Raw genomic sequence first — 22,702 nt, 5'->3', positions numbered from 1 at the left:
TATAAATGCGAACTTAAAACAAACGGTAAGGTTATGAGATTATTTATTTTTCATTTTAATATTGTAACAATATTATTTATATAACTTATTGCAGTAATAACATCGGCATCTGGAATCTCGTTGATTTTTTCACGGCTTGCTTAATGTTACTTGTATCAGGAATGCAATAAGTTTCGTGGAGTAGTAGACTTTACTTAATTTTTGCAAATATTTAAAAACAATAATTAACATTGCAATTTATGGTGAAATTGCAGTGGTAAGTTTCCAACTTATAATTATTACTATGTTAAACGTCTCTAAAAATAATATGTTAAAAGCCTAAAGCAGTAAAATGAATGTCGCGCTTAAGCGGTAAGAAGAGGGAAATTGTTATGTGTGTTACGCTGGGAATACTGAATTTGGTATTTCACACTTACCTCTTATTGGTTCTGTGCGGAAAACAAGCAAATACGCACGATCTCGCACAAAATATTTTACTTCATTTACTTAAGCTTTTATAAAAATCTGTGATAATGTAGTGCACTTGTTTTAACCTGTAAGCATTTCATGGACGCCTTAGCAGTTGGTACCCCTAGTTGTGATGCACTCTAGTATATGAGCTTCGTACTATGATCAAATTCTGTTTTGTAGACAAGCGGGAAAATTTGAATAGTCTTTCACGGGGCAATTTGAATCACATATTTACAACACTAGTAGTAATTTTTAATCCCATATTTATTACTCATTCTTTATTTTCAAAACAGAATGAAAGTAAAAACTTATCTTAGACAAAAAAGAAATATCATGTACAGTCTGATCCGTTTGGGTATGGATAATATCAATTTATTATTACAAAGCTATTATGAAAAAATTCTTCTTGGTTATATTATGATTAAAAGATGGGCGTTTCCATATATAACAATCAATAATGTATAATCTGAAAGGACAAATGAAAATCGTAGATGATTAAAATGGCTACTACAAATCAACAGCGGACACAATGTGTTGTTTGGTATGCTAAATTTGAGAATGTTAAAAGAGTTCAAAGAGAGTTTCGAAGTGAGTATGGTGTGCGTAATGTACCTAAATACGATTCCATAATGTTGTAGTATCGAACATTTGGAGAAACAGGTTCTGTGTTAAAAGACACGCAGGAGGTCGCAGGCGAAACCCAGTACGAGAAGCAGCTATCTCCTGGCTTGGCCCCCAAAGTCTCCAGATCTAACTCTTCCTTAATTCTTCGTGTGGGGTTTTGTTAGAGACATTGTCTATTCGCAGAAACCCGGGAACATTGATGATCTGAGAGTAAAAATTACTCAAGCTTTTCAACAAATCACCCCTCTTATGTTAACAACGGACAAGGGCTGAATTGCATCACCGTTATGAGTGATGCAGGGTGCGCAATAGGGGTGATGTTGAGCTCTGAGGAATCTCCCATCTTTCAGTGTTGTATGCACAAAGTTTCAAGAAATAACGTTCAGTAGTAAATGTTTTACGGTGTTTTTATTTTATCCATACCCAAACGGATCATCCGTATATTATTTAAACCTGGTTGAGTGGAAGAGAAGGCCTTATGGCTTAAACTCTGTCAGGCGCAATAAAACTACTACTACTACTACTACTACTACTACTACTACTACTGCTACTGCTACTACGACTACTACTGCTACTGCTACTACGACTACGACGACTACTACTACTACTGCTACTGCTACTACGACTACTACTACTACTGCTACTACTACTGCTACTGCTACTACGACTACTACTGCTACTACTACTACTGCTACTGCTACTGCTACTACTAGACGGCATTTCGGAAGGCGGTTAGCTTCTATATGCGCCGTAGCATTTCTGGTATGTGACGTCACAAGCTTGTACAGTAGAACCATTCAGAATCAGTCTATAACAAGCACTTCCCGAGTTCGTTTGTTCACATGCGAGTGTTTCAATACATTGAATAAGTAAAACTAACATTTACTGTGTGTATGTAAGGTAAATAAATGGAAGAAGAGACTGTAAAAACACAAGTATTACACAAGCAGGCGCGGAAAATAGTCTTTAAGGTGTATAATTATGTTAAAAACGTTAACGAGCAGAACGCTGCCGGCCATCTTGATGCTGGCAGCAACGCTGCCAACACGCAAGAAACGACTGCAGAAGCATGTGGTGTGGGATTGAGAACCGTGCAAAAAATATTGTTAGTGAAGGAAAGAGGGTTTGTTTGATGTCATGCTTACAGTAATCAAAGGCTAAGATCATTACTGTCTTTTGATAATTTAAATTCTCTCCTGCACTATTTGTATTACACGTGCGCGTGGAGTACGATGTGGCAATGTTGTACGCTGCCTTGCTCTCTCTATCTGTCTCTCTCGACGCAAACGCTAGCAGACTACCGCCTTCCGAATTGCCGTCGACTCTACTACTACTACTACTACTACTACTTACTTACTTACTTACTTACCTACCCATCTATATCTGTATATAGTCGTGTATCTATCTGTATATTACTTCTTTTCTTAGCCTCTTCGTTTTTTTTCCTTAGTATTTTTCACATTGAGGTGTAGATGTATTTGCGTTTCTTATTTGTTTCATCCTACGCCGTTCTTAAGTAGGTCTAATGGTTGTCTCAATTGAATACTATTCGTATATTATCATATTTATTCTTGTTTCACATTAGACATGAAGCAGGGCAGTGGCGGTTCCTGGGGGGAGGGAAGGGAGGAACGTCCTCCTCACATTTTTCTTCTTTTGAAAGTAAATACCAAATGAAATATACTCCTTGAAATTCGAGAAAGATTCGATAACTTTTAAGTTCACAGCTATAAGAAAACCTCGGTTGATCGAGTTTTAAACGACGCTCACTCATATGCTGCTAGAAAACTGCGAGAATGATGCGAGATTGTTTGTGTGGAGGAAAGTCAATCCATTCCTCCTTTACTGCAGTTAACACATACAGACAACAGCGCGCTAGAGGCCAGAGAAAGAAGCAGAGTTTTAAAGCCAGTAAATGAACGGAGAGGGAGGAAATCCTCCTCTGAATCAGCGCATGGGCGGGAAATAGAAACCGACTGGTCTTGCAGCAAGCTCGCTACCGCTGCCATCTAACGATGTTGCATTCAACTAGAATATAACACATCTAGAAGGAGACACAATAAAAACAGTTTTAACGCAAGGCTATGAAAGACACCATATGATTTTTTTTTTTTCAATTATAAATCAAAATATATTATTATGGTTTGAAACTTTCGAGAATATCTGAAAGTTGAAGTTGGATTTATATAAAACAAAGAGGAAGTAGTTCTAAGTTAGTATCGCACATCTTTTTGGCCTCTGAAATTCACTTCCATCCATTGTCTACTAGACAGGACAACAACCAAGTTGTCATTGTTGTACAAATATATTTGATATTGAAAGTACTGCAAACTACATTATCTTTAACATAAAAAATTAATCGGCCACCGGCAGCTTTGAACAATAATGGTAGTATGACTTTACAAGAACTGACATTCTTCAAAAGCATGTGATACTGAACTTGTAAAATGTACATGTGGCAACACAGACCACGTAGTGGGTGCAGTGTTCTCGCTTTCCTAAACAGATTATTTCTCATTCCCATTTCCATAAAACGGTTCCGGTTACGTGTTAGTAACTGACCTCTTCCAACACGTGTGATGCTGTAGTGTGCGTGAAAAATGATGCGAGGTTGTGAATTTCCTTGTAATTGTTAATTTGTGCAGTTATTCAACAATGAATGGAAGTGAAAACATAATATATTTTGGACAATTTAGGAAAGACAGTTTACGAAAACAAATTATTGCTATACAAAAGGAAAGGCCAACCCTAACACTACCTGGTCTTACATGTATGCATGTAGGCTAATTTGTAGCATGTTTCTCTCAAGGTGTCATTTTACGCTGTTAACTTCTTTCCTCCTCTTAAGAAATATGCAGGAGCCGCCACTGAGCAGGGCCTCCGGGAAGTGGAATCGACACGAATTCCAAGCCTTCGCCTTTAACATACTGTAGTTGGGTATCACATTGACAACAGGTAAACATCGATGTCATAGCTGACGCTGTTAACTTCTTTCCTCCTCTTAAGAAATATGCAGGAGCCGCCACTGAGCAGGGCCTCCGGGAAGTGGAATCGACACGAATTCCAAGCCTTCGCCTTTAACATACTGTAGTTGGGTATCACATTGACAACAGGTAAACATCGATGTCATAGCTGGAATTGAAACCCAGGACCGTAGCTTCTACACGGCATTAGAAGTGTAGCGTACGCCAATACAGAGTTTGTTAATGATCCCTCCCCACCACGGCATGTCGTAGTGGGTCGGCTCCAAGAAGTCCAGAGCTCCGTGTTCCGCTAATTGTAGGCAGGAACATGTGTGCAGGCTTAGGTGTAAGCCCTACGACGAGACAGCAGGTCCTGAGTTATTGGCCCGTAGCCTGCTTCTGCTAGCCCATCTTGAAGCCCTTCTCTTCCCTGCATACTATTTTACATCATCTTTACTGTTCGCATTCAGACTTCACTCTTCTTTATTTTCATAAATAAACACAGCTAAAGACTTTTATTGAGAAGCAAGGCGACGATTGGCTTTGTACCATGTGTGATTAGTATTAAATAAATAAATAATTTTCATTAAAATTATATCAAGTCATTCAAAAATCATTTTATAGTTTAAAGTGTTACATAATATATATTATATTATTTCAGGTATTAATCACCCTGTAGGCTGTGTCTCAGTGAAACGTACAGCAGACTCGTATACCCCAGATTCGATCAGATTCTTTTCCAATTCACTGCGAGCTAAAGCAAGGAGCTGCACTATCACCTTTACTTTTTAACTTCGCTCTAGAATATGCCATTAGGAAAGTCCAGCATAACAGACAGGGTTTAGAATTGAACGGGTTACATCAGCTTCTTGTCTATGCGGATGACGTGAATATGCTAGGAGAAAATCCACAAACGATTAGGAAAAACACGGGAATTTTACTTGAAGCAAGTAAAGCGAAAGGTTTGGAAGTAAATCCCGAAAAGACAAAGTATATGATTATGTCTCGTGACCAGAATATTGTACGAAATGGGAATATAAAGATTGGAAGTTTATCCTTTGAAGAGTTGAAAAAATTCAAATTCCTGGGAGCAACAGTAACAAATATGAATGACACTCGGAAGGAAATTAAACACAGAATAAATATGGGAAATGCCTGTTCTTATTCGGTTGAGAAGCTTTTATCATCCAGTCTGCTGTCAAAAAATTTGGAAGTTAGAATTTATAAAACAATTATATTACCGGTTGTTCTTTATGGTTGTGAAACTTGGATCTCACTTTGAGAGAGGAACATAGGTTAAGGGTGTTTGAGAATAAGGTGCTTAGGAAAATATTTGGGGCTAAGAGGGATGAAGTTACAGGAGAATGGAGAAAGTTATACAACACAGAACTGCACGCATTATATTCTAAACCTGACATAATTAAGAACAATAAATCGACACGTTTGATATGGCCAAGGCACGTAGCACATATGGGCGAATCCAGAAATGCATGTAGTGTGTTAGTTGGGAGGCCGGAGAGAATAAAACTTTAGGGGAGGCCAAGACGTAGATTGGGAGGATAATATTAAAATGGATTTGAGGAAATTGGAATATGATGGTAGGGACTGGATTAATCTTGCTCAGCATAGTGACCGATGGCCGGCATATGTGAGGGCGGCAATGAACCTCCGGGTTTATTAAAATCCATTTGTCAGTAAGTAATCACCATGTTGGCCAAACGTAGGGGTTTGATTTTTACACAACTTTAGAAATATTATAGCAAAATCTGTTCTCCCGTTCACCATTCGTTTCAGTGTATCCTTCAGTTTCTTCTCAGCCAGTGACCCAACCAATTCTTTTTCCTCTTCCTGATCAGTTTCAGCATTATTCTTTGTTCATCCACTCTTTCCAACGCAACTTCATTTCATATTCTGTCTGTCCACTTCACACGTTCCATTCTTCTCCATATCCACATTTCAAATGCTTCCATTCGCTTCTCTTCATTTCGTCGTAATGTCCATATTTCTGCCCCATTTAATGCCACTCTCCATACAAAGCACTTCACTAATCTCTTCCTTAGTTCTTTTCCCAGAGGTTCGCAGAAGATGCTCCTTTTTCTATTAAAAAGCTTCCTTTGCCATTGCTATTCTCCTTTTGACTTCCTGGCAGCAGCTCATGTTACTGCTTATAGTACACCCCAAGTATTTGAAGCTGTCCACTTGCTCTACTACCTCATTCTGTTTCGCAAGTATATCTTCTGTATTTTTCTTCCTATGACCATGGCCTTCGTCTTGTTTGCATTTATCTTCATCCCATATTGCTCACAGCTGTCATTTAGCCCCAGTAGCATATCCCTTAGTATTATTTCCTCCTCTGCTATCAACACCATATCATTTGCAAATCTTATGCATTTTATTCTTCTTCCTCCTACTATCACTCCTCCCATATTCTGAGAACAGTTTTTCACTAAATCCTCCAAGTAGATGTTGAACAGGGTAGGTGATAAAGGACATCCTTGACGTACTCCTCTCCCAATTTCACTTCCTTCTGACATTTCTTCTCCTATCCTGACTTTAACCCGTTTCATATAAAGATTACTGAACAGTCGTCTCTCTTTCCAATCCACAACAATTTTCTTTAGGATCCCTATCAGTTTATTCCAATCCACTTTGTCAGAAGCTTTTTCTAGGTCCACAAATACTACATCTGCTTTAGCCTTACTTATATTCGGTATTTTTTGCTATTAATTTATTTCTGTTAGCTTTTCGCTCGGGTACATTAATTTCATTACCACCCTGTGAACTCACTCATCTGCACCTAATCTTTGTTGTAGGCACAGCATCGTTAAATGATGTACGAATAACTGTATAGTCTGATGCTTGACGCTGGTTATCTTCTGTGCTGCGGGTAATGGAGGTAATTAGAGATAATCACGGATAATCTGTTGTATGCAGCTTCATTGCTTGGCCTCCTAAATTCAGTGAGAATTAGTGCAGGAGCTGGAAAGTAGTACCAGTACAACCGTGGTGTTGTCAGCATCACGTTCCGGCCGTTTTATCCACAAGTAAACTTTCAACATTTTAAGGAGTACTTCCAGAAAAAAAGTGTAATACCATATTGATGGAAAGTTAACAGTTTTCTCAGAAAAAGAAATGTTTTTTTTTTCAAATGTTTAACACTATCTTATTTGACAAATGTTTCGAGTATGATCGTGATTTTTGCACATATAGAAAATCTAATATAGAATCACATATTCCGCTGGCGTATTTCAATAGCGTTGACGGTTTTCGTGTAAATTTAATTTGAAACCATTAATTTCAAGCCGCTCAACGATGCGAGCAAATTGTAACATTATAGCCAGAAAGGCAGGTGAGAGGTAGTTCACCTAGGCAGACAGACCTGAGTTCAATGACCTCTTACATCTGTATTACGAGAAGAAAGAGCGGCGATGTTGCCAGACTGCTGAAACTTCGAACTTAATTTTGTAATTAGCCGTGCATTTAATCACAAAACGTAATGTAGGTTTTCTATTCATTTAAGTGTACCCTATCGCCCCTTTCAATCTGCAGGATTATTTCACTTCCACTCTGTATACATTAAACAAAGCTGAACATGTTAAATACATTAAATAATACTGAAACATGTTAAATATGTATGTATTTATTTACACTGCAAGTGGGCAAGCGCCCGGTGGTAGTGGTATACACAATATAAACAATCTATGCTAATAATAAATCTGTAGCCGAAATTTTTCTGGTAATTTTCGATGTTCCAAAAATAATTGGTCCTAACATATGTAATTAACAACCCTGAAACCGAAAATCGGTTTTTTTGAAATTTTTGTTTGTATGTGTGTCTGTCTGTCTGTCTGTCTGGATGTTTGTTACCTTTTCACGCGATAATGGCTGAACCGATGTGTATGAAAATTGGAATATAAATTAAGTTCGTTGTAACTTAGATTTTAGGCTATATGACATTAAAAATACGTTATTTAAAAGAGGGGTTATAATGGGGCCTGAATTAAATAAATCGAAATATCTCGCTTATTATTGATTTTTGTGAAATATGTTGCACAACAAAAGTTTCTTTGAAAATGATATCCGATAGGTTTTATTCTTTGCAAAATTTTGATAGGACTGATATTTAATGAGATAAATGAGTTTTAAAATTATAATACAATGCCATCTAAGGGGCCTTGGACAACAACAATCGAAAGGTATGAAACATAGCCTACAGAGGATGTTTCTGTGTTTGTATGAAATAATATCGAAAGCTAAATTAACCGATTTGTATGATTAATTATTATTTCACCGTTGGAAAGTGTAGTTTCTCTAGATGGACATAATGCAGTAATGTTATTACAGTAACTTCTGAGTGCTCTCTGGACCAAATGACCGCATTTTAATTATTTAAATACAATTTAAGTTAAGTAACATATTAAACGATTTATCCTTCTTTCAAACACGAATGTTCCCTGGATCAAACGTCCTATTTTAATTATGTAATTACTTTATATTTATTTCTAACGGGTGCAGCGGAGCGTACGGGTACGGCTAGTACACAATAAAATTACAATACACAATACAATTATACAATACATAATAAAATTAGATGCACAATACAATAATTATATACACAATACAATTATACACAATAATTACAATTAACAATAATAATAATAATTATAATAATAATAATAATAATAATACATGAAATAACCTACCGTCGCGAGGGGTGACTTTGTGCCATGAGGGTGACTTTGTGCATTCGCGAAAAACGTATGGAAATATTCTTTAAGACCGTGACAAGGTTTTAAAGTCTACTTCCTTACGTTTAGTAGTCTTTAAAACCTTGTGACGGTTTTAATGACTACTTCCTTACGTTTTTTTATGAAATGCGCGAATTTGACAAAGTCACCCTCATAGCACAAAGTCACCCCGCTCGACGGTAATTAATAAGTGAACTTAATTTTAAACATCTATAGGCCCTACATAAGTTTCACATTGGTACTACGGATAATAATCTTTCACTTTACTCTCATCTCACTCACTGAACTGGCACTATGACACATTTCACTGACACTATAGAACACATTTTATTGACACTATATAACACATTTCACTGACACTATAGAACACATTTCATTGACACTATATAACACATTTCACTGACACTATAAAACACATTTCATTGACACTATAAATTATCACTGATCGAAACTATTCACTGCGCTGTAAAACCATAACTTCACTGACTCACCACGCTTCACTGATACAACAGTTCAAATAAGTCAAATAATTACACCCTTATGCATACTTATAAACAGAACTACATTTAAACTAAACATTTCTAGTCTAAGACTCTCTTACAAGCATTTTTAAATAATTACAATTCAAACCAAGTGAGTAACCTGTCAAGCTAAGTAAATACATGTCACCTTAAAAAATAGATGTCACCTTAATTTTAATTTACACTTTATACACAACTTTTTAAGTTATTCTTGAATCTCCTTAAGGAAGGACAGCCCTCAAAGACCGCTGCAGGTAGGTCATTCCAGTCATTTATATTTAAAAATGAGAATTTACCTACATCCGTTTTCTGTTTCCTACATTTTATTTTAAAATTATTATCGTTCCTACAATAGTACGTTGGCTTCTCTAACCGAGCAGTCATGTCTACCCATGCTTTTTGACCTAGATGTGCTCTATACAATGATGTTATATATTAAAACATAAAATTAAATTAGATGAATTTACACCCGTATGAGCAGCTCTCGTGTTTGGGGGTTCAAAATACAATTATAAGAAGGCTGATAGAAAAAGATAAAATTGATAATAAAAATTGGTATTTCATTTTGGCGGACCCCCAAAATTTTATGTATAATTCATAGCTTGTAATAATGTTTTATTCGTTAAACATTTGCATTCTATAGTTAAACATCGTTAATAAATTAACAGTGATATTAATTATCAGTTGTAGCTCTCGAATATAATCCTAAAATATATACGAGTAAATACAAAGTTATTTTGTGCGAGGTCGTGCGTATTTGCTTGGATTCACAAAACCAATCCGCGGAAAGTCTAAAATTCCACATTCAGTATTCCCAACCTAACACACATAACAATTTCCCTCTTCTTACCGCTTAAGTGACATATTGATTTTACTTTTTTAGGCTTTTAACGTATTATTTTTAGAGACGTTCAATATAGTAATAATTATTATAAATTGGAAACTTACCACTGCAATTTCACCTAAATTGCACTGTTAATTATTATTTTTAAATATTTGCAAAAATTAAGTAAACTCTACAACTCCACTAAAGTTACTGCATTCGTGATGCAAGTAACATTAAGGAAGCCGTGAAAAAATCAACAAGATTCCAGACTTATCATAGACTGGGGGAAAAAAAAAGACAGACGTATATCACGGCCTGCTGGAGTATAGTAAACACAGAAAACATTTTAAAGCAACAATTTTGAAGATAGATATTTTTGTTTTGCAAATTTGCCGTCATTGAACAGAAACCAAGATGGGAGATTTCATTGCAACTAATTAGAAATTCCTCTTTCAGGTATGTAATAAACGATCTTCGCACAAAATAATGTACGATACACGAGCGGTATGTGTTCTTTCAATTCTCGGAAATTAAAAAAGCTCAACTACGTTTCGCTTTTTCAAACTTTTCCTCGAACATGAAAACTTCAACATACCCCTCTTGTAACGCATATTAAGTACTATTACAATTTGCTGTAAAAAGAGCAACCAGATTTTAGGCTTAATGTAAGTTTATTGATGAAATGGTTGATGTTGCTTTGCGAAGTGTAGCTCAAAGATGCTCCAAGTTGCAAATCTACCTTAACATAAATTTTATTTCTATTTTTGTTCTTCATGAAATTAGAGCAGAAAATGTACTTTCACACAAGTATGCTGATGCAAATAGCATTAAGTGTTGTATAGTAATTCGGGAAAGATCGGAGTCTGACGTATGTGTGGTGATGCATTCAACCAAGATTGCTACATGGACTTGTAGGAAACACGATTTTTTAAGCTCGAATCAAAAAAAATATTTCTAACAACCCCTCTTATTAAATACCATGATTTATTCTCAGATCTGAAACCTGGACCCTGAAGAAAAATGTCGTAAAACTATCCTTCCACAAAGTAAACTTCCACGTCTCATTTTATTAAGAGTGCAGATATCGTATTTTATAACAGGAAGTTAATCAGAATCAAATAGAAGCATTTGCCTCATGTTGTGACGTATTGAAGTGTTGCTGTTGACTACTGTTCTGTACAGATTCTGTTCAAATGTTTATGTTATACGTGGGTTGAATGTGTCAATGTGTCATTTATTTTCGGTTTTGTCATAACCCTTGAAAACGTACAGCACGAAATAGCTTGTCGCTGCGTCGTCAACACTTTTATGGTATCACGTTTCAACTGTTAACATATGAATTTTCAATGTTACCATGACGATCGATTCTTTAATGTTTTTACGCTGGAAACAGAAGAGAGTAACAGCGGAATTCGTTTGTTTTATCATATAAATTTATCCTGAAAGAATATGTGACGATCAGGAAGTGGTAACTTATAATTCAATTAAACGTATTATATACCAAACGAATATTTTTGGGTGGTTTATAAAATTTATAGCTGAAAGACTTAGAGAGATGTGAAAAAGAAAATTAGTTCCTTTAAATAAAACCTTGACTACACATTAATTCCTAATTCTGAATCAATGTATTTCTATGTATTTTTATTTTAAGTTTATTATTTTCCATTTTGTTTTATACATGAAAATAATTGTAATATTATTACCTTGAAATATTATTATTCAGAAACATTCTTAAATGAAAAGGTTTAATGCATATTATACTGAAATGAAAATACTCATAGATGCTGAATATCAACAAAATCCGTTCAATATTTTAGTAGAAATTGCTGTACACAGACAGACTAGTACTGAAATTATTATATTTCATGTATATCATTCCCATAAGGAAGTAAGAGACCAGTGTGAAATAATAGACATTAATAAATTTGTGAAAGGAAGAAAAAAGGAATGGAATAATCATGTTACAGGAATGAGAGATGATAGAATAGCAGAAGTAGCCAGGGACATGAAACACCGAGGAAGAAGAGGCCGCAACAAAGATGGAAAAATGATCTGCAATCAACATCTAGTGAATCTCCAGGATAAAGCGTGAAGAAAAACAGGTTACGACCTATATAGAAGAAGAAGAAGAAGAAGAAGAAGAAGTATATCATTCATCATTCCCTGATAAATTGACTCGTAGATACTGAATATGAACAAATCCGCCTAACAGTTTAGTAGAAATCGCTGTACACAGACAGACTAGTACTACAATTATTATATTTCATGTACATCATTCCCTGAGAAACTGACTCGTAGATACTGAATATGAACAAAATCCGTCCAATAGTGTAGTAGAAATCGCTGTACACAGACAGACTAGTACTAAAATTGTTATATTTCATGTACATCATTCTCTGATAAATTGACTCTTAGATACTGAATATGAACAAAATCCGTCCAATAGTTTAGTAGAAATCTCCGTACACAGACAGACTAGTACTGAACTTATTATATTTCATGTACATCATTCCCTGATAAATTGACTCGTAGATACTGAATATGAACAAAATTCGTGCAATAGTCTAGTAGAAATCGCTGTATATAGACAGACTAATATTAAAATTATTATATTTCATGTACATCATTCCCTGATAAATTGACTCGTAGATACTGAATATGAGGAAAATCCGTCCAATAGTTTAGTAGAAATCGCTGTACACAGACAGACTAGTACTAAAATTATTATATTTCATGTACATCATTTCCTGATAAATTTACTTGTAGATACTGAATATGGACAAAAATCCGTCCAATAGTTTAGTAGAAATCGCTGTACACAGACAGACTAGTACTAAAATTATTATATTTCATGTACATCATTTCCTGATAAATTTACTTGTAGATACTGAATATGGACAAAAATCCGTCCAATAGTTTAGTAGAAATCGCTGTACACAGACAGACTAGTACTAAAATTATTATATTTCATGTACATCATTCCCTGATAAATTCGCTCGTAGTTACTGAAAATCAGTAAATTCCAGAAAATATATCAGGATATATTGCGGTACATAAATATACAAAGTGCCTGTATTGTCATAACCTAGGTTTTCCTTATCGGGCATGCTAAAACATGTATTGTCTGGATATTTTTTTTTGCAATAATCAGTGCATTACATGTGGTTTATACTTCATAGGCCTATTATGTGTTAGTAAAATGGAAACTCCAAGAAAGAAAATGTATCCTTTCAGAAATTTAATCATTAGAAAAAAAGAAAGAAAAAGAATTGAATGTCTCAAAACCACGAAATACACGTCACTCCGTGAAAGTTGGGACATGCTGTCTTGTCACCTAGCAACCGCAACTTTGGCGTTCCTTCTTACCCGTTCCCGTAATGCTATCTATAATTCCGCTCCCCTAGCTACCTCGGGGGAATTGACCCCTATCCTTCCGCTTCTGTAATTTTCTCAACATCCCCTCCTCTTCGCAACCCCTTTTAGTGTTACTTGGCAGTATTACCCGTATAAGAAGGAAAAGGGGGGCGGAATTAGAGGTGGCCAAGTCGTGAATGCACATTCGCAGGGAGTCGACCCCCTTGCATATAAATTTTACGAATGTGGTCACTTTTGTATTTGCATCTTGTAAATGTTGTAGGCAACCCCATATATATTTCCAAGGCTGTAACACAAACATAGTGGGAAAGAGGGTGAAATTTGAGGTTTTACGTCCCTGGTGCTTCCAGCCTTTCATTAAACTAAATGCATTAAAAATTTAACCAAAAATGTGGAAGGGATGAATTTATAGCACCTCTTGAAATCCTGTATTACATCCCTTGCAGAGAAACATGGCGTCTTTGGTTGTTTTATCTGCATCTACGCAGTCCTTTTTAAGAATGAGAAAGCTCTTTGTAGAAATAACATATTTACCTACCTAATTTTTACATTATCTTATCTATCTGTCTATCTATCTATCTATCTATCTATCTATCTATCTATCTATCTATCTATCTGTCTGTCTGTCTGTCTGTCTGTATGTCTGTATGTCTATCTATTAAATTTTTGTTATTTGCTTTTATATTTATTTTATTTGATTTAAAAGATCCAGGTCTCAACGACCAAACTAAAAGATGTGATACAATCATGATACACAGTATATATTCATAGCTTGTCTTTCCTATTATTTGTTATTTGTTTTTAGATCGACGAATCTTAAATTTATAAAATTGTATTTATGATACTCATTTCATTTGTTTCAGGTATTTATCTACCCCTTGATGTCTCTGATCTGGTTTCCATGGCATTGTAAGTACAGCACATGATTGACAACTGATATACTATAAACGGTATGAAGGATTTATTGATGGATGAATAGAGATGAATGGATGGAGAGATGGAAGGATTTATGGATGGATGGATGGAGAGTAGGAAGGATTTATGGATGGATGAATAGAGATGGATGGGGGATGCATGGAGAGTTGGAAGGATTTAGGGATGGATGAATAGAGATGGATGGATGCATGGCGAGTTGGAAGGATTTATGGCTGGATGAATAGAGATGAATGGATGGATAGTTGGAAGGATTTATCGATGGATGAATAGAGGTGAATGGATGGAGAGTTGGAAGGATTTATCGATGGATGAATAGAGATGAATGGATGCATGGAGAGTTGGAAGGATTTATGGATGGATGAATAGAGATGAATGGATGGATAGTTGGAAGGATTTATCGATGGATGAATAGAGATGAATGGATGGAGAGTTGGAAGGATTTATCGATGGATGAATAGAGATGAATGGATGCATGGAGAGTTGGAAGGATTTATGGATGGATGAATAGAGATGGATGGATCCATGGAGAGTTGGAAGGATTTATGGATGGATGAATGAAGAGTTGGAAGGATTTATGGATGGATGGATGGATGCAGAGTTAGAAGGATTTATTGAGGGATGAATAGAGATGGATGGATGTATAGATAGTTGGAAGGATTTATGGATGGATGTGGATGGATGGATGAAGAGTTGGAAGGATTTATGGATCAATGGCTGGATGGACGATTAGAGATCGATAGGTGGAGAGTTAAAGGATTTATGGATGGATGGATGGAGACTTGGAAGGATTTATGGATGGATGAATAGAGATGGATGGATAGATGGATGGATGGTTAAGCGTATGTAAGCAGATAGGCAGTATGTTTCATAGGCAAATAGGCAAGTGGAAAACCAAGTACAGCGACAGTATTTTTCGATTGCTGGTAAAATTCATATTCTGGGAATAATAAGTTAATTAAGTAATATAATATCGCTGCAATCGAAAAGTATTAGGAATAAATTTGAATAAGGAACATAAAAAAAATGTCCATCCCAGGCAGGATTCGAACCACAAAAGTCTTAGTTACCAGTCTATCGTGCTCTGGAGTGAACAAGGCTCTGAAATCAGCTATAAGGGTCAGTCCGGTCTTTTTGCCTCTACTGTATATATTTTTTATGAACATAGCCTACACAGATTTTATATCTTGTTATTCGCTTGAAATACCCGTATTGTAGGTAATCCTTGAGGTATTGAGAGAAGGAACAGGACTAGCTTACCCCTGGTAACTTGTTTGAACTCATAAATTCTACTTGCAACACTCCAGGACTCGAGGCTGGGTGCCTGGCGTGGGAGTACGACGTATTAACCACGAGACTAAACGCGTCACCACAGTTATCTGTCCTCAGAGTTGCTCTTGTGTGAAGGGGAGGTGAGCTATGCGATGTGTGTACCGCACGCAGATAAAAACTGAGCGTGTGCCTTAGTGTGCGAATTCCAGTCTGCGATGAGAACTCATCTGCTTTCGCTCCTTCCCCCTCGCACGCGATGTGGGCTCTTAAATCCAGAAGCGTCTTTTGTCTGCCTTGTACTCGTCCCCCCCAGCCCACAAAGGCTTCTTGCTCTCTTTCAGATCTCCCTTCAAAATTCAATTGCAGAGTATCTGCCTCTTCTTTTTTCCTCTTACTTCTTCGTATGTATTTTTTTCTGTTACTCCTCTTCTAACATTCGTATCTTTTTGTCTTTCTTTTCTTTTTGGTCCTATTTTATATCCTTTCACTCATTCATTCTTTGTTTGATTTGTTAATGTAATTGCCTTTCGTTTTTGGAAGCATTTCTCTGTTTTCATTCATTAATATTCATCCGTTAATAGATTTTATTTTCTATATCAATTAATCTCCTTTCTGATTTCTGTTCAGTCAAACATTCATCCTGCTATGCAAATCTACTCTTTCAGGTAAGGCTCCCTGTAAAGCAGATTTGAATAATTTCAAGGGAAAAATTGTTCCAGGACCGGGTATCGATCCTGGGACCTCTGGTTGAACGTACTAGCGCTCTTTCCAACTGAGCTACCCGGGAACTTCACCCGACACCGTCTCAACTTTTCCCTTTTATATCCACACAACACGCGTGGGCTGACGAAGCGCCAGAGACCCACATCGAGTGCACACAAACTCTGTGTGACTTGGAATTGTGGTTTTCTGTTAACGTACACAGTGACGTATATATTATGCAAATATACTCTTTCAGGTAAGGCTCCCTGTAAAGCAGATTTGAATAATTTCAAGGGAAAAAATCGATCCCGGGACCTCTGGTTGAACGTACCAGCGCTCTTTCCAACTGAGCTACCCGGGAACTTCACCCGACACCGTCTCAACTTTTCCCTTTTATATCCACACAACTTGCGTGGGCTGACGAAGCGCCAGAGACCCACATCGAGTGACTCGCTTGTTCATATATTAACTGGTTCGTTAATAGGCTACATTTATTCACTTGTTGAAATATCAATTGATGCCATGTATCGTCATACGCACCTCCAATTCCTGTGCTTTATACGCACTCCCTGTGTGTCTACGCACTTCTCGTTTATCTATCTACTCAGATATCCCTGTATCTACCTACGCATCTATCCATTTATATAATTACTCACCTATCTACGCATGTATCTTTGTATCTATCCATTCACCTACATTTATCTATATACATAAATGTAATGAACCACGTTACAGATCTTGAAACATTTTCGCTCGCTCAACAATTTATGTCCATCGCTGTACTCGTGTAACCTGCTCTTACCTCTCCGTGTAAGTCTTTCTACGAATCTGTCCATATTTCATCGTACGTTGGAAAGTAGTCATGAATCCATCAATCTACACAACTACCAGTGTATTACCTTGCATATCAGCTGTATATCTATGCGCCCAACCATGCTTTTTACGCACCTCTCCGTATATCTGTCTACGAATCTATTCATAGACTATGTCTATCTGAACACATATAGGCCTACATACATATATAAAAATCTACCGGTAAATATATCTACGAAACTAGTTATTTATCTATACAGCTACCTGTGTTTCTATGCGCCTAATCATGTATCTATACATCCATCCATATATCTATGCACCTACTCGTGTATCTATGCATCCATCCATGTATCTATGCACCTACCCTAGTATCTATGCGTCCATCCATGTATCTTCTTACGCAACTATTTGTGTATCTATACATCCATCCATATATCTATGCACCTACTCGTGTATCTATGCATCCATCCATGTATCTATGCATCCATCCATGTATCTATGCACCTACCCCAGTATCTATGCGTCCATCCATGTATCTTCTTACGCAACTATTTGTGTATCTATACATCCATCCATATATCTATGCACCTACTCATGTATCTATGCATCCATCCATGTATCTATGCACCTACCCTAGTATCTATGCGTCCATCCATGTATCTTCTTACGCAACTATTTGTGTATCTATACATCCATCCATATATCTATGCACCTACTCGTGTATCTATGCATCCATCCATGTATCTATGCACCTATCCGAATATCTATGCATCCATCCATGTATCTATTTACGCAACCTATGTATCTAAGCATGCATCCATGTATCTGTCTATGCACTTATCCGTGTTTCTATACATCCATCCATATATCTATATATGCACCTACCTTTGTATCTATGCATCCAGCCATCTATCTATGCACCTACCGTGTCTCTATACATGCATCCACGTATCTATTTACGCAACTACCTGTATATCAGACTGTGCATCCACCCATGTGTCTATCTATGCATCTATCCGTGTATCCATGCATCTATCGATATATCTATTTATGCATCTATCCTTGCATCCTTGCACCTATCCATATCTACGCATCTAACCGTGTACCCATGCATGTATCTACGCATCTACCCATGAATCCAAACAACCATCCATGTATCTATCTACGTATCTACCAATGTATCGTCCACACCTGTGGAGTAACGGTTAGCGCGTCTGGCCGCGAAACCAGGTGGCCCGGGTTCGATTCCCGGTCGGGGCAAGTTACCTGGTTGAGATTTTTTCCGGGGTTTTCTCTCAACCCAATATGAGCAAATGCTGGGTAACTTTCGGTGTTGGACCCCGGACTCATTTCACCGGCACTATCACTTTCATCTCATTCAGACGCTAAATAACCTAAGATGTTGATAAAGCGTCGTAAAATAATCTACTAAATAAAAAATAAAAAATCAGCGTATCTATTTATTTGTCCATGTATCTACGTACCTATTGTTGTACCTATCTTCGCAGCTATGTATCTACCTTCGCACCTGTCCATTTGATTATCTACACACCTCTCCCTCTATTTATTTACGCACCTATCCCTGTGTTTATCTATACAGATACACCTATTCGTGTTTCTACAAGCGCAACTACTCTTGTAACCTTCTCCGCACCTGCCCATGTATCTACGTACAAATGTCCATGTACGAGGCGTGTTCTTAAAGTAAGTTCCAAAAGGGTGTAGTAAGTAAACGGGAAGATATTTACAAACTATTTTTGTTGCATTGTATTGCCCACACTTCAATTACTTCTCAACATAATCTCCACCATTATTGGGGCATTTATCGAGTCGTGGAACCAAGTCCTTCTACCCCTCATTGTAGAATTCGCCCGCCTGCAATGCGAACCACTCCCGCACTGCTGTTTTCACTTCGTCGCCATCAAAACGTTGACCACAGAGGAACTTCTTGAGGTGCTGGAAGAGATGAAAGTCACTCGGAGCCTAACCCGGGCTGTAGGGGGGATGGTCAATTTGTTCCGAGCCAAATTTCGAGATGAGATTTTGGGTGTCGTCGCCATCAAAACGTTGACCACCGAGGAACTTCTTGAGGTGCAGGAAGAGATGAAAGTCGCTCGGAACCAAATCCGGGCTGTAGGGGGGATGGTCAATTTGTTCCCAGTCAAATTTCGAGATGAGATTTTGGGTGGCGTCGCCATCAAAACGTTGACCACCGAGGAACTTCTTGAGGTGCTGGAAGAGATGAAAGTCACTCGGAACCAAATCCGGGCTGTAGAAGGGATGGTCAATTTGTTCCTGTCCTCATGATTTTTTTTTCATCGACAGCACGCACCAAATTGTCATTGACCAAAGATGGCCGACCGGTATGCTGCTCGTCATGCACAGAGACGCGGCCCTCTTTGAACTTCCTAACCCATCTCCTGACCATTCCATCACCAATGGCATCATCACCATACACCTCACAAAGTTGACGATGAATGTCAGCTGGTTTGATGTTTCTCGCATTCAAGAAACGGATAACAGAGCGCATCTCACAGTCGGCGGGGTGCTCGAGCACTTTAAACATTTCAACTGATCACAACTAACCACACACACGGACTGAAGCTCTGAAACTGCATGCACAGCTTGTCTGAAGATTGAAGAAGAAAACACGCATGTGCAAAACAACGATTGCAGCGATGTGACGGCTATAATTGAAAACGGAACTTACTTTAAGAACACGCCTCGTATCTGTTTGAACACATATACATTCGAACCTACTAGTCAACCTATCTACACACCTACCGATTGACTATTTACTTGTACCTATCCGTATATTTATTTTCGTACCTACCCATGTTTCTACCTACTCACCTCTCCCTGTATCAACACACTTGTTCACATGTCCGCCGAAGTACCTACGCAGTCTAATGTAAATTACCAACATTTGTGTCTGTCCGCCAAATTAGTATTCAAACTTCTGAGTGTTTGTCGTTTACTATTTTTTCTTAGTTTATGTAATTCTTTCGCCCTTTCAGTCCATGATAAATTATTTATTCGACAATTTCGCACTTCCAGAATGGCTTTTCCAATGAGGTCATTCCTTCGTACGTACCCCTCGAGCAGAATGACGTAGTTTAGTCGTATTTTCTTATCGCTTATATTTCGCCTTTATATATCTGTTATTTTGTGCTGTCGTAAGTTCCTCTCGTGCGCTTTGGCTGTCTCATATAATCTGTTTCCTTATGCATCGTCATTCCTTTATCTTCGACTCGCCGAACTTCGAGTTGTCCGCTTCACTCGCTGCTGCCCGGTGTCAGTTGGATAGGTAGGCTGCCAGTGTAACCGCGATCAGTGGCGTGCACACTACACAAGACTGGCTCCACAATTTTTTACTTTTGACTCGCGCCAAAGATGAAGAACATCCAACATTTCGGAACTGTTTATCGGTTCTGTCGTTATAGAACGTAAAAATGAGAAAAGTGATCCTGTAACAATAGACATCCACAGCAGGGTTGCCACCTTTCATTTTCAGAAATGGGTAAAAATTTGGGGATTTTTTACCCATGAGAAATGAAGCTGTAGGGTAAAGTTGCCTAATTCCGTGACATATTTAATAAAGTCTATATTTATGCCAAAATTGTAATAAAAATTTCAAATAACACCTAAAGTTTTTACAACATTCAGTGTCAACAGTTTCACAAGTTTGATATATAATATATGATTTTTCATTGTTATACAGTGGCTCCTAAATCCGTGACAGGGATCCAAATTCCGTGATAATGGTTTCCTAATTCCGTGAGCGATATCCTATTTCCGTTATACTACAATAATCCTCATTAACTGCTCAGAAAACAAACCTGTATTTGGAAAAACACTTTAAAGTCCTGGTATATTGTTTTATCATGGATTAAGCAATAAATCACAACATAGAAAAGGGGCCTAAGTGACAAATTTAATAGAAAATACTTGTGTAACTACAGGAATACATATTAAATATTAATATATTATAAACAAAATAAACAAAGTTAAATTCAATACAAAATTAAATTTGAATAAATTGGATTATAAGACATTATTTCTCACTATTTATATTCCTAACAACAGCAGTAATTTAGTTAAATATATGCCCTATTATTTTATTATAATTATAATTGATGTTTTCTATAACTTATTTCTATTATTATTTCCACGAACTATTTTCTTGCATAGACATCAATTTTCACAATTTAGCGTTGACGTCACTGGTCGAGTGAGCCAGGAAGGAGAAATATGAAAATAAATCCGAAAATGGGAAAGCTCCTGTAGCATTGTTATTGTCTCATAATGTTTAAATAGTCATACAAATTGATTCAGCTGACTTTAATCTACAGTAATATATCATTTTTATAACGCTATATTAAATCTTACCTGAAAGATAAAATGTTTCTTCAGGAGCGGTCACAAGAGAAAGAAAAACTTACTGGTCAACCACTTTTCGCTGAACAAAAGCTTCTGCAGTCGACTGCTTCTATTCAAAAGGCGGGTAGTCAATAGAATAGAAAAGAAGACATCTCCTGGCGTCGTTAGGTATTTGAAAAACTTAAAAGTCAGAGACCACAACTCCATGACAGTCAATTGAAATTTTATCATGGGATTACGCACCTTTACCCTACTAGAAAGAGGGAATGAAGAAAGCTAAAGCTGATCAGGAAGAGGACAAGAAATTGGCTGGGTAGTAGTAGTGGTAGGTTTATTACATTAGGAATTTGATTAAAATTTATGTAAATGTTACAAATACAAGTTGTTGTGAAGTGAGGAATTGTATTTTTCTACTCAACAAAATAATGTATGGTCGGAGACCTAATTGATATCTCAGCTGCTGACTACGGACTTCAAGGTTCCGTGTTCAATCCCGAGTACTTGCGAGACTTTTCTCATCACTGAACATAAAGAACAATCCAGAGGTATATTTAGTTTCGTGTAAAATTGAGTATCGGTCTTTCCTGGGAGTTTTATTGGGTTATTTTACGACGCTGTATCAACATCTAGGTTATTTTGCGTCTGAATGAAATGAAGGTGATAATGCCGGTGAAATGAGTCAGGGGTCCAGCACCGAAAGTTACCCAGCATTTGCTCGTATTGGGTTGAGGGAAAACCCCGGAAAAAACCTCAACCAGGCAACTTGTCCCGACCGGGATTGGAACCCGGGCCACCTGGTTTCGCGTCCAGATGCGCTGACCGTTACTGCACAGGTGTGGACTTCCCGGGAGTAAAAAGGTGATTGGAGACAGATTTTGTCCATACTATTGATGATAAATTTAAAGATATGCTTTTAGCACAAACTTTTACGCAGTATAGGAATATATTGAATGCAATTTTAATTAATTTGTTTATAAATAGTTTTGACTTTTGACTAAGTCTACTGAATTTTTGTGGCGTTTAAATAAACTAAATACCACCTTATTCTAGTGCCGAAGTCATGAAACATGGACTTCTATATCTATTCACCCATGC

The 22,702-nt window shown here is 37.1% G+C and overlaps 1 long non-coding RNA gene across 1 annotated transcript in view; it reads left to right on the top strand.

Annotated features, from left to right (window-relative positions):
- The first annotated feature begins 14,369 nt into the window (after window positions 1-14,369).
- Window positions 14,370-22,702, top strand: part of LOC138704643 (uncharacterized) — a 219,116-nt gene continuing 210,783 nt past the window's right edge. Inside the window, exon 1 of the long non-coding RNA XR_011333382.1 lies at window positions 14,370-14,416. This is a non-coding gene — a long non-coding RNA (uncharacterized lncRNA). The remainder of the gene's footprint in view (window positions 14,417-22,702) is intronic.

Source organism: Periplaneta americana, chromosome 8 (assembly GCF_040183065.1).
Source record: "Periplaneta americana isolate PAMFEO1 chromosome 8, P.americana_PAMFEO1_priV1, whole genome shotgun sequence".
Lineage (NCBI taxonomy): Eukaryota > Metazoa > Arthropoda > Insecta > Blattodea > Blattidae > Periplaneta > Periplaneta americana.
Note: the sequence above shows the minus strand (reverse complement) of the source record. Positions and strands in the feature narration are given on the sequence as shown.